The sequence below is a fragment of the Melanerpes formicivorus genome, unplaced genomic scaffold (assembly GCF_026170545.1).
Source record: "Melanerpes formicivorus ecotype bairdi unplaced genomic scaffold, bMelFor1.0.p_v2 SCAF_10, whole genome shotgun sequence".
In the NCBI taxonomy this organism is placed as follows: domain Eukaryota; kingdom Metazoa; phylum Chordata; class Aves; order Piciformes; family Picidae; genus Melanerpes; species Melanerpes formicivorus.
In genome coordinates, this window is record NW_027142362.1 from 3,878,338 (window position 1) to 3,889,162 (window position 10,825).

Genomic DNA, 10,825 nt, shown 5'->3' on the forward strand with positions numbered 1-10,825 from the left:
CTTCCTTCCCCTCATAGTTTTGAGTAATGCCAGCCAGAGGAGCAGCCCTTGTTTGTAAATAACCTGTGATCCTTTTCATCCAGAGGGATCTCAGGAGTAAATTAATCCATTTTTTTTCCTGGACATAAAGGGCACTGACACCATGCTAGGTCAGTTTGCCCACGAGGATGACAGCTATTTCAAGGCTGTGCCCACACATTCACAGGAGAAGAAGAAGGAATAGGTTAATCACATCTTTGTTTCTCACTCATTTCTGTGGACTTCTTTGCAGAGGCTGAAGCAGGCAACTTATTTATTTCTTAACTTTATTTACACATTTGTATTTCAGGGCCTGAATGAAAACAGTCAGCACCATCAATTATTCAATCAAGCACAGAGGCAGCAAATCAGCTGTGGATGAGCACAGCACTCGCAGGAGCACCAGGGGCAGCTCCTCCCTACGTGAGAGACTTCAGCAGTGTATACATTCCTACAGAAGGATGGAGTCACATCTCCACTCGAGGTGTGGTCTCAGCAGTGCTGAGCCCAGGGGGATGATCACCTCCCTGTCCCTGCATTCTAATCCAAACCAGGATGCCATTGGCTTGCTTGGCCACCTGGGCACACTGCTGACTCATGGTCAGTCAACTATCAACCAACAACCCCAGATCCCTCTCTGAGCTGCAGCTTTCCAACCACACATCCCCAAGTCTGTAGCTTGCTCTGGGCATCCATAAATGCCATGGGTGAGACCTGTACAAACCAACACGAGACAACAGCAAGGAAGTACCTGTGCAGAGTTATACAAATGATGCTGGAGTGTTTTCCTTGGAGATATTCCTGACCTTTGCCCGTGGAAGTTGGTACAAACGATGTTTCTGTTTGCAAGAGCAGTTGTACAAAGGCAAAGGCTCAGATGCGTCTGAGTGAACCTGCACCACAAAGGGGCTGACACGGGCAGGCAGAAATCTCTCTGCTGCCTAGAAAGGCTTCAGTCCCTCAGGAAGGGCACTGAAGCAATGTGATCTAGGTAATACATTTTGCAAACCAGAAACTAGCAACAAAAGGCTGGCAAACAGCCAGCTGCAATTGAAACCAACTTGAGGACTGAGGAACATCCCAGACCAGGCTTGAATAAAAAACCTTGTCATAAAGCCCCAACCTGTTTATTCATGCATAATGCAGGACCACAAGACAGGTCTGAATTTGTCATGTAAATTATTTACTGTAAGTATGAAATGGCCACCTGTCTCAGCCTGCAGCAGTGTCTGAACAGAGGCCCTTTAAATCAACAAGGAAAAGATAGAGCTGCTGAAGCTAAAGAGGAACTTTGCTACTGCACAGCAGTGCAGCCCTGCCCTCAGTCTTAGAGGCAGGAGTGGAGCACAGGCTGAGGGAGCTGGGGTTGGTCAGTCTAGAGAAGAGAAGGCTCCAGGGGACCTCAGAGCTGCCTTCCAGTAGCTGAAGGGATCCTGTAGGAAGGCTGCAGAGGGACTTTTCCTGGGGGTGTCTAGAGACAGGACAAGGGGGAATGGTTTGAGGCTGAGGGAGAGCAGGGTTAGACTGGAGCTGAGGAAGAAGCTCTTCAAGTATAAGGGTGGTGAGATTCTGGAATAGGCTGCCCAGGGAGGTTGTGGATGCCTTCTCTGTGGGCCAGGCAGCTGAGCCTAGTTGAGAGGCATCCTTGCAGGAGCCTTGGAGAAGACAATCTCTGAGATCCAGAGTACAGAATTAACCAGGTTGGAAAAGACTTTTGAGATCATCGAGTCCAACCTATCACCCAACACCATCTAATCAACTAAACCATGGCACCAAGTGCCTCACCCAGTCTCCTCCTAAACACCTCCAGTGATGGTGACTCCACCACCTCCCTGGGCAGCCCATTGCAATGGCAAATCATCCCTTCCAACCTAAGGCATTCTCTGACTCTCAGACTTGCAGCTCTGCTCGGCCTGAGCTGGCAGAGAGCTGGGGTGCTCAGGCTCTCCCTGTCTTGTTTTAGTGTTTGTTTGGGTTCCTATTTTTTTTTTTTTGTTTAGTGCTGTTACTCTACAAAGTGCTTCCAAACAAATCCCAGCAGGTCTATGATAAACAAGAGGTACTTTAGAAAGCCACTTGGCATGCCTGTTTAAATAACCTCTCTCACTCTCCAATTGTCTAGTTTTTCTCGGGGTTGTCGTAGAGAGGAAGGTATTGATGAGCTAATGGCGTGTCAGGGAGTGTAGGTGAGAGTGGAATCATTCACTCTGATGTTGAAAGCTTTTTCTTTTTGACCTGGTTCTCCACTGTGTGTGGCTACAGCAGCTCTCTGCTCCTTCATGTCAGTTTGGGCTTTGGGAGGAACATCCCATCACTGGAGGTGTTCAGGAGGAGACTTGACAGGGTGCTTGGTTTAGTTGGGTAGGTGGTGTTGGATGATAGGTTGGACACAATGATCTTGAAGGTCTCTTCCAACCTGGTCTGGTCTGGTCTATTCTATTCTGCATAGAATCATAGAATCATAGCATCAATAATGTTGGAAAAGACCTCAAAGATCATCAAGTCCAACCTGTCACCCAACACCTCATTACTACTAAACCATGGCACCAAGTGCCACATCCAATCCCCTCTTGAACACCTCTAGGGATGGTGACTCCACCACCTCCCTGGGCAGCACATTCCAATGGCTAACGAATCTCTCAGTGAAAAACTTTCTCCTCACCTCCAGCCTAAACCTCCCCTGGCACAGAGGCAGTGCACAGACATGGTTAATGCTGCGCTGCCTGGCACTAAAGGAGTGTCTGTCATGTTCAATGCATCTGGAGAAAGCAGACACCTTGTAGCAGGGAAGTCAATAGGTTGTTTAGTTATCTTGAGCTTCTAGAAGGCAGAAACTCATTTTCACCTCTCTAAAGAAAGGAAAGGTCTTGGCTATCAGTGCATTAGATCTTCAGAATGTCCCATCCAAACACAGGCTCTTGGAGATGTTACCTTTTAAGAGAAACATCTCACTGAAATCAGCAAGGTCTTTGCTCCCTCCCTCACATGAGAAAGGTGATAAATGAAAACAGGCAGCAGGTTCTTAGTCAATTTTCCCTAGAAATAACCCCAAACTTTTCTTCCTGGCAAAGAAGAAATAAAAGGTGAATGACGCCAGGCCAGGCTGTTTTAACCACCAAAAGGCTTCTTCAGCAGCAGCAGCATCTTGAAAAAAACAAATCATCAGCTGAAGAGTGGATCAAGAGCTGCTCCAAACTCCAGCCCTGCTAGAAGGTACAAGAACTGCTGAAAACTCTCCTCTGGGTCTGTTTTATTTTCCTGCCCTTGCTGAAAGGTGCACCTTTATCCCTGATCCACACACCACGCCTGTCCTTTTCAGATATCTCTCCCAACCACTCCAGTCACACTGGCAGGCAGCACTGCCAGTAGAACAGTTTGGATTGTAGCAGTGTATTAACCAAACATGCCAATTAACTGCCTCTTATTGTCTCACATTTCCACTCTCACGTGGCCTGCTGTGCTTTAACAATACTTGAGCATCCTGACTTATTCTGCACACCCTTCCCTTCCCTTCCCATGTGCAGCTTTGCATAGGGATACACAAGATAAAATCCAAGTAAGTGTGCATTTTGTACTCACCTTCACCCTCTTCTGTAGGCAAGCCTCCCAAAGCTGCTGCCATTCTTTTCTAAAGCCTTAATCCAAGCAATGATGACATTTAAATACAGCTACAATAACACCAGGCAGCTAATTCCACTGATGGCCACAGAGCAGGGGAAGGAGGGAGGAGGAAAGAAAAGAACCAGCTCAGATAATATTTGCTGAAAAGACAATCCTAGATGTTATTAACCTGATTCTCCTCTGCCATCAAAATTACACCCTGATGTCTCTGGTTCAATGAGAATCAGACCCTGAAAGATAACAAGATCCTTTCTGTTAACAAGCCCATAAACTAATGGCTCTTGAAAAACTCAGCACACCAGGCCTTATGACCCACAGCAAAAACAGATTAGACTTGATGTAAGGGCAAAGAGAGTCCCCTCAAACCTCATCTTCAGCTGCAAAGTGTCTTTCTGTGATGAGCAAAGCTTTGGTGAGCAGCTCAGTACCACCTTCTGCACCTCCACTTGTGCTGCAGCAGCATGTTTAGAAGATTGGGTTAGAAAAACCCCACCACAATAAAAATAATCAAACTTCCCCCACCCCCAATGCCATTTCAACACAGGCTGGGCTGTGGTCTGTCTTCTACCCTCATCCAGACATCTAGATCTCTTTCAAATTGCACTGCTCCTTTCCCCAGGCATTGAGAAGCTGTGTGGGTGTCAGTGCTGGATGAGGACTGATTTCAGTGGGGAATTAGGACATGCACTGAATGGAGAAGAGATGCTTTGTACACACATAAGGCTTGCAGCAAAGAGGTCCCCAGGATTTCAAGTAAGTGCATGATGAAGTAATCTAAGGGGAAGGGTAACATTTAATGTCCTCCAAGAGCTGCCATGACAACATCTTTGTACCAGTCAGTCACATTATCTGTCCAGCAGGCTTGCTCTTCTTGCATGTGAAGAGAGGACTGGAGAGAGAACATATTTAATACCAGGAGCCAGCTCTGAGAGAAAAGCAGGATGGGGCTCCACTCCAGCCTAAGCATTTCCCAGCCTTGCTGAATTCTTGCACTTGCCTGATGGAATCAGCCTGAGGATCCCTGTTCATCTCACACAAGCTATCCTGCAGCACACTCATTCCTCACTGGCATCTTGAGTCCACCCAAAAATAAGATCAAAGTCTCTTGTCTCTGTCCACTTTTCCCTCCCACCTTTCCATAGAAGCTTTCCAAACTTTGCTGTATAATGAGACCCTTTATTTTCAATTTTGCTATCTCCTGAAGGTGAAAATGAGACCTCTGCTGCCCATAATCATCCCAGATTCAAGGCTTTTAATGAAAACCTGAAAGTCCTTCTGTTTAAGGCCAGGGAGGTGACTAATGGACTAAACAGCCTGAGAGGTGGAGGAACAGCTCTGCTGAAAGGCACTGTGGCAGCCAGCAAGGACCATGTGTTGTGTTCACAACAGTCAATGAGCACTGTGGACCTCAGAGAGGGGACAAACTCCTCTGCTCTTCACTTTGTCCTCCTCAAGCAGCCTTTCCCTACCTTCAGGGCTGGTGAAAACACCAGCTTTCTACAGCTGTCTTTTTCCATTCATGGACTTTCACCTCTTAGAACAGGATGCTCCTACTGAGACCTCTGTATCCTGAAAAATGCAAGCTCCGTAGGTCTCTGGCTGTGGTGCTGCCAGTCCAAGGTGAGCCCAGCTCAGGCATCGCGCCGGCAGGGTAGCGCTGGCAGAGTCTCCCCCGTGAGCACCAGCGGGGGACACGGATTTGTTAAAGAGCAGACACAAAGCCAATTTTCAAATGGATCTTGGCCTCAAACTACCAGGGAAAAGGCCCCATTGGCTTCGATTTTTAAAGCCATGAGTTCTTCCCGTAAAGAGTAGATCAATGCAGGAAGGTAACCGAGCGATGGATAGCCCTTCCCTGCCTCAGGAGTGCATTTATCCTCACACTGCCCAGCCAGAGCATGGCTTGCTCCTGCGTGGCTGTGTGCTCCTGCATGTCCCTCACACCAGCTGTGCCTGCTCCCATGTGCCAGGTAATCACCAGGATAGGTCATCACAGAATAGCTTAGGTTGGAAGGGACCTCAGAGATCCTCTGCTCCAGCCCCCCTGCCATGGGCAGGGACACCTCTCAGCTAGACTCAGCTGCTCAAGGTCGTATCCAACCTGGTCTTGAACATCCCCCTTGAACACACTCATACTGAAGAACTTCTTCCTAAGATCCAGTCTAAAGCTACTCTCCCTCAGCTTCAAACCATTCCCCCTTGTCCTGTCTCTAGACACCCTGATCAAAAGTCCCTCTGCAACCTTCCTGCAGGATCCCTTCAGCTATTGGAAGGCAGCCCTAAGGTCACCCTGGAGTCTTTACTCCAGGCTGAACACCCCAGCTCCCGCAGCCTGTCCTCATAGCAGAGGTGCTCCAGCCCTTGGATCATCTTTGTGGCCTCCTCTGGACTCGCTCCACCAGCTTTTGTGTCCTTCTTATGCTGGGGACACCAGAACTGGAGGCAGTATTTGAGGTGGAGTCTCAGCAGAGCCGAGTCAAGGGGCAGAATCCCCTCTCTTGCCCTGCTGGCCACACTCCTCTGGCTGCAGCCCAGGACACAATTTGCCTTCTGGGCTGCATGAGGACGCTGCTGGCTCCTGGTGAGCTTCTCATCAATCAGAAGAAGCATTTAGCAGCGGGGGCTGGAGTGGCAAGAAGTATCTGTAAGAAAACTCCAGAAGGTCTGTATGCACTTGTATATCAAAAGAGATCCAAATATTGAATTTCCAAACTTCCACAGAAGTGTCATGTTAAGCAGGAAGGGTTGCTTGGAGGCAATCAAAACACTTCTTTTTGACAGAGGTCCAAACCATCTATTTTACATGCTGATAGAACTGAAGCTACAGTTTTCCAAGGAGAACTCGAAATGATCCAGCTCCAACACGACTCTGTGAGCCTGCTGGGTTTTCTCTAAGTGAAATGCCACTGCACAGGAGATGTTCCCACAAAAAAGTAATAACCTTGAGGAAAGGACAATTTTGTTGTTTCTTCAGGGGGAATATGCTGACTGGCTGTACTTAGCAGCTTGCTTTTTGCACTTCACCTGCCAAACTCAAAGGCATTTGTGTGGAAGGCCAAGTGCCACATCACGGAGCTGCATTCCACCACATTCTAGAACCACAGAAGTTCAGGGGCTGGAAGGGACCTTGCAGGATCATCTAGTCCAATCCCCCTGCCAGAGCAGGAGCAGCTACACCAGATCACACAGGATACAGGTGCCTTGGAGTGAGATTCCTCCTGCTGCTGGTGGAGGTTGACTCGTACAGCCAAGTCAGGCCTTGATGTGCAACACCTCTTCCAAGCAGGCTGACAAGATTATTCATTTTCCCTTCTGCCCCTCATCTATCAGCCTCCATCTGCTTATCTTTTGTGTGCATCACAGGCACTTCTGTTGTCGAAGCTTGCAGAGCACTTGTCTCAGTTATGGTTCATTTGGTGTCAGGGACTGGATGCTTTACTACAGATAACAGCAGCACCTGGGAACATGCTGAGCATTTTCCCACTGCCTTTTCAAAAGCCTCTTGCAGAGCAACCCCCTTTTATTCCTGGTGACAAGACCTCTGTGGATCTACAGCAAGGAGACAGCATAGTCCAGGGCTGCTCAGGATCAGCCAGGGCACAAACAGCCCTCTGAAGACAGGCAGGTCCTGGCCTTGCAAGGCACAAACCCATGCTCCTGCCTGGATTTGCAGTATTTGTCATGGAAGTGCTGGGAAACCAGAGAGAAGGGAGAAATTCTGCACTGCCATGAGCAGCATGGGATCTGTCTTCCCTGACTGGCTGAGCAGGGCTCTTCAAACAAGGTTTGTGGTACCAAAGTTGACAACTCCAATGACATGCCTCATCTTTCCAATACTCTCCACTGCTGACCAGCAGACTGCTCTCTGCTTACTCCAGTAGGCACACATCCTGCAGCAAGGTCTGGTTGCAAGCAGAGAAACACCAGAATACAAACCCAAGCCAAATTCTTTCAAGCCCTACCAGCTGCTTCCTGACACTTAGCCAGCTCAGAGGCACCGTGTAGATCACCCGAGGCTTCAGGAGCTGAGCAAATCTGGTGCAGAGCTAAGACCTTCTGCCAAGTGCATTCCTGGATACACAACAACCTTCTGAGCTTAGAGCTCCTCAAGACTTCATTATCAATTGCTCCCTTAGACCAAGCCCAGGCTCAGACCACAAACAGGCTTGGGAAGCTGACCAGGATGCCACCATCTGTGGGACAGACACCATGTCAGCAAGGGTGACCCAAGGTCCAGGGACAGCAAAGAGAGAGGGCTGAAGGAGGCAGACAAACTTACCCAGTTGATGGGACCCTTGCTGCAAACTTAGCCAGTTGATGGTGAGTCCTCTCTAATTAAAGCAGAACTCACAGCACAGCCACAGCCCTGCTGCTAATTAGGGAGGGCTGAGCACTGACACATTAACCTCCAGGTCTCGAAACATTAACTTTACCAGGTGTAATATCTTCCAGGTGATATAAAGGTTAATAATCTGCATCCACAACAGAATCCAGCTCGGTAAATGCCCAATTAACCAAGCTCTGTCAGAGGCAGCAGCAAGCTGCAAGGTCTAGGATGGCTGAAGGGAGACCCTGAAAAGCTGAGTGTGACGCCTGCTGGTGTCCACACCCACTGTGGGGGACAGCAAGGAACCTGTAAGGCACAGCCAGTGGGGCATGCAGGAGTGATGCCTTCAGAGGGAGTCTGTGTAGGCTGCAACAACAGCAGTAGCTAGGCTGAGGGAAGGCAATGAAATGAAATAATCAAAGATTTTTTTTTTGCTGTCAACATTTAGCAAAACATTTTTTTCCTCCCCCCCAGCCTCCCTCTCCCCCCTTCCAAACTGTTCTCCAAAGCTTCTGTTGTTTGAAAGTGAATTCAAAGCAACAGTGGCTGGATTCAAGTTGATTCAGTAAAATGCAAGTGTTTTGTTGTGGGCTTCCCCCTCCCCCCCCTAACTTTTAATCTTTGTTTTGTCCTCCAGAAGAGGGAATTGGAACAGGGAAGGATAAAGAAAAAGAGGAACAAACAAGGAATAAGTGAATGTTCAACTCAGTTTGAATGTAATTGCCTCATTTAGCATAATTTCCTAGAAGCTCAGGGGAAACTGATGCTTTTCATGCAACACACTTGAAACATATGGAAATAATGGGTCAAGAAAGTGCCACTTTTATTCTGACCAAGGAGCAGGAGCTAGAACCAAGGGAAATGGATATCACCACCTTCTCATCAACGTGCCACCCTGCTGGCCAGACCCTCGCCACTGCACGTTTGGATGGAGATGGAGGGAGAAGCCTCTGCAGCTCCTGGAGCAAAAACAGCTGCAGGGGCTCAGGGCGCTTTGCAGGGCTCAGCCACTCCACTGAGCTGTTGCTATTTTAGCTAAAAGCTCTTTTGCTTTTCCCCTCCACAGCTGAACTGACACAAAGAGTGTCAGACACACTCATCACCAGTAACACCCAGCATTTTTCCTAGCTGCACAGCTCACGTCCCCTCTGAGCCCCTCCTCATTTCACTGCCTTTCAGGTGTTCAAGTTCCTCCATTCTGCCCCCATACAGGATGTCCTCACTCTCCTTTCCGACAACCACTAGACTTCGTCTTGCCCTTTCCACCAATCTGCCTTACCTTGTCACACCACTTCTTCAGCAGGACCTGTCCTCTGGAGGCACTGCATGTGCACTGGAACATGTTTAGCTCACTGCCACCTCTAGCAAATCCCAGAATGGCTTAGGGTGGAAGGGACCTCAGAGATCACCTCCTCCAACCCCCCTGCCACAGGCAGGGATGCCTCTTAACTAGACTCAGCTGCTCAAGGCCTCAACCTGCCTGACCTTTAACATCTCCAGGGAGGAGGCATCCATAGCCTCCCTGGGCAGTCTGTTCCAGAGTCTCACCACCCTCATACTGAGGAACTTCTTCTTAAGCTCCAGTCTAACCCTGCTCTCCCTCAGCTTAAAACCATTCCCTCTTGTCCTGTCTCTAGACACCCTGATGGAAAATCCCTCTGCAGCCTTTCTCTAGGACCCCTTCAGCTACTGGAAGGCAGCTCTGAGGTCCTCCTTGGAGTCTTCCCTAGGCTGAACAACTCCCAGCTCCATCAGTCCAGCCTCATAGCAGAGGTGCTGCAACCTTTGGGTCATCACGTTCAACCTCAGCATCAAATCTCCAACCCCAAAGCCTCAACTCTGCTCTTACTGAAACTGGGAGCTTCCTGGGAGAGCCAGAGCCCCAAGTTCCCAGCCAGCCAAGCTGTCAGAACCAGAGAGATCATCCAGTGAGACAGGAGAAGAAGGAAAATAGTGTTTTTAATATCATTTACAGCAAACTTACATTTTGTATTTCACATCACAGAGTTCTAAACTGCTCATCTGGAAAATATAAGCTGCAAAAATACCGAACACAGTACTCAAAATATATCGAGCATGTGGTTTCTCTTTCTGGGCTTTTTTTTTTTCCCCTCTCCCTTTTATTTTTCCCTCCCTTTTTTTTTTTTCCCTTCCCCCCCCCCCCCCCCCCCCCCCAATCAGTTGTACAGTGAAACATTTCCTCTTCCAAAGCAGGTTTTGGTTTATTTTGGAAGTGCTGCTAAACATCTGGAAGATTACCAACAGCCAAACCAGCACACTTCAAAGATCTTTTTGAGGACCACATGGCCTTGGGCATTGTAGGAAAAGACTAACCTAGAGCCCAAGGCAGGAGAGGCACCTGGGGTCATCCAGGTCTCATGCATGCTGTTACAGACCATCTGCTATGTCCTATGCAGGATGAATCATAGCATTATAGGATGTTTTGGGTTGGAAAGAACATACAAGGTCATCCAGTCCAACCCCCTCTGCAGTCAGCAGGGACATCCTCAACTAGATCAGGTTGCCCAAAGCCCTGTCAAGCCTCACCTTGAATATCTCCAGGGATGAAGCCTCAACCACCTCCCTGGGCAACCTGTTCCAGTGCTCCACCAAAGAACCTTTTTCACAGACAACCATCCACAAAGGCTGCTGTGATGATGATTATGTAGAGCAGCAATGGTGTGAGGGACAAACAACACTGATTGGTCTAGCACAGAGGCAGGCAGATACTCCTCCAAGATTGTGGGCTCTGCACACAGCCCAGAGGGGGAGTGTTGAGAACAACAAATGTGGCAAACTAAACGTGGTGGTCTTGTGCCTCCAACAAGACAATCAGTGTGGAAGCACCCTCCACACACT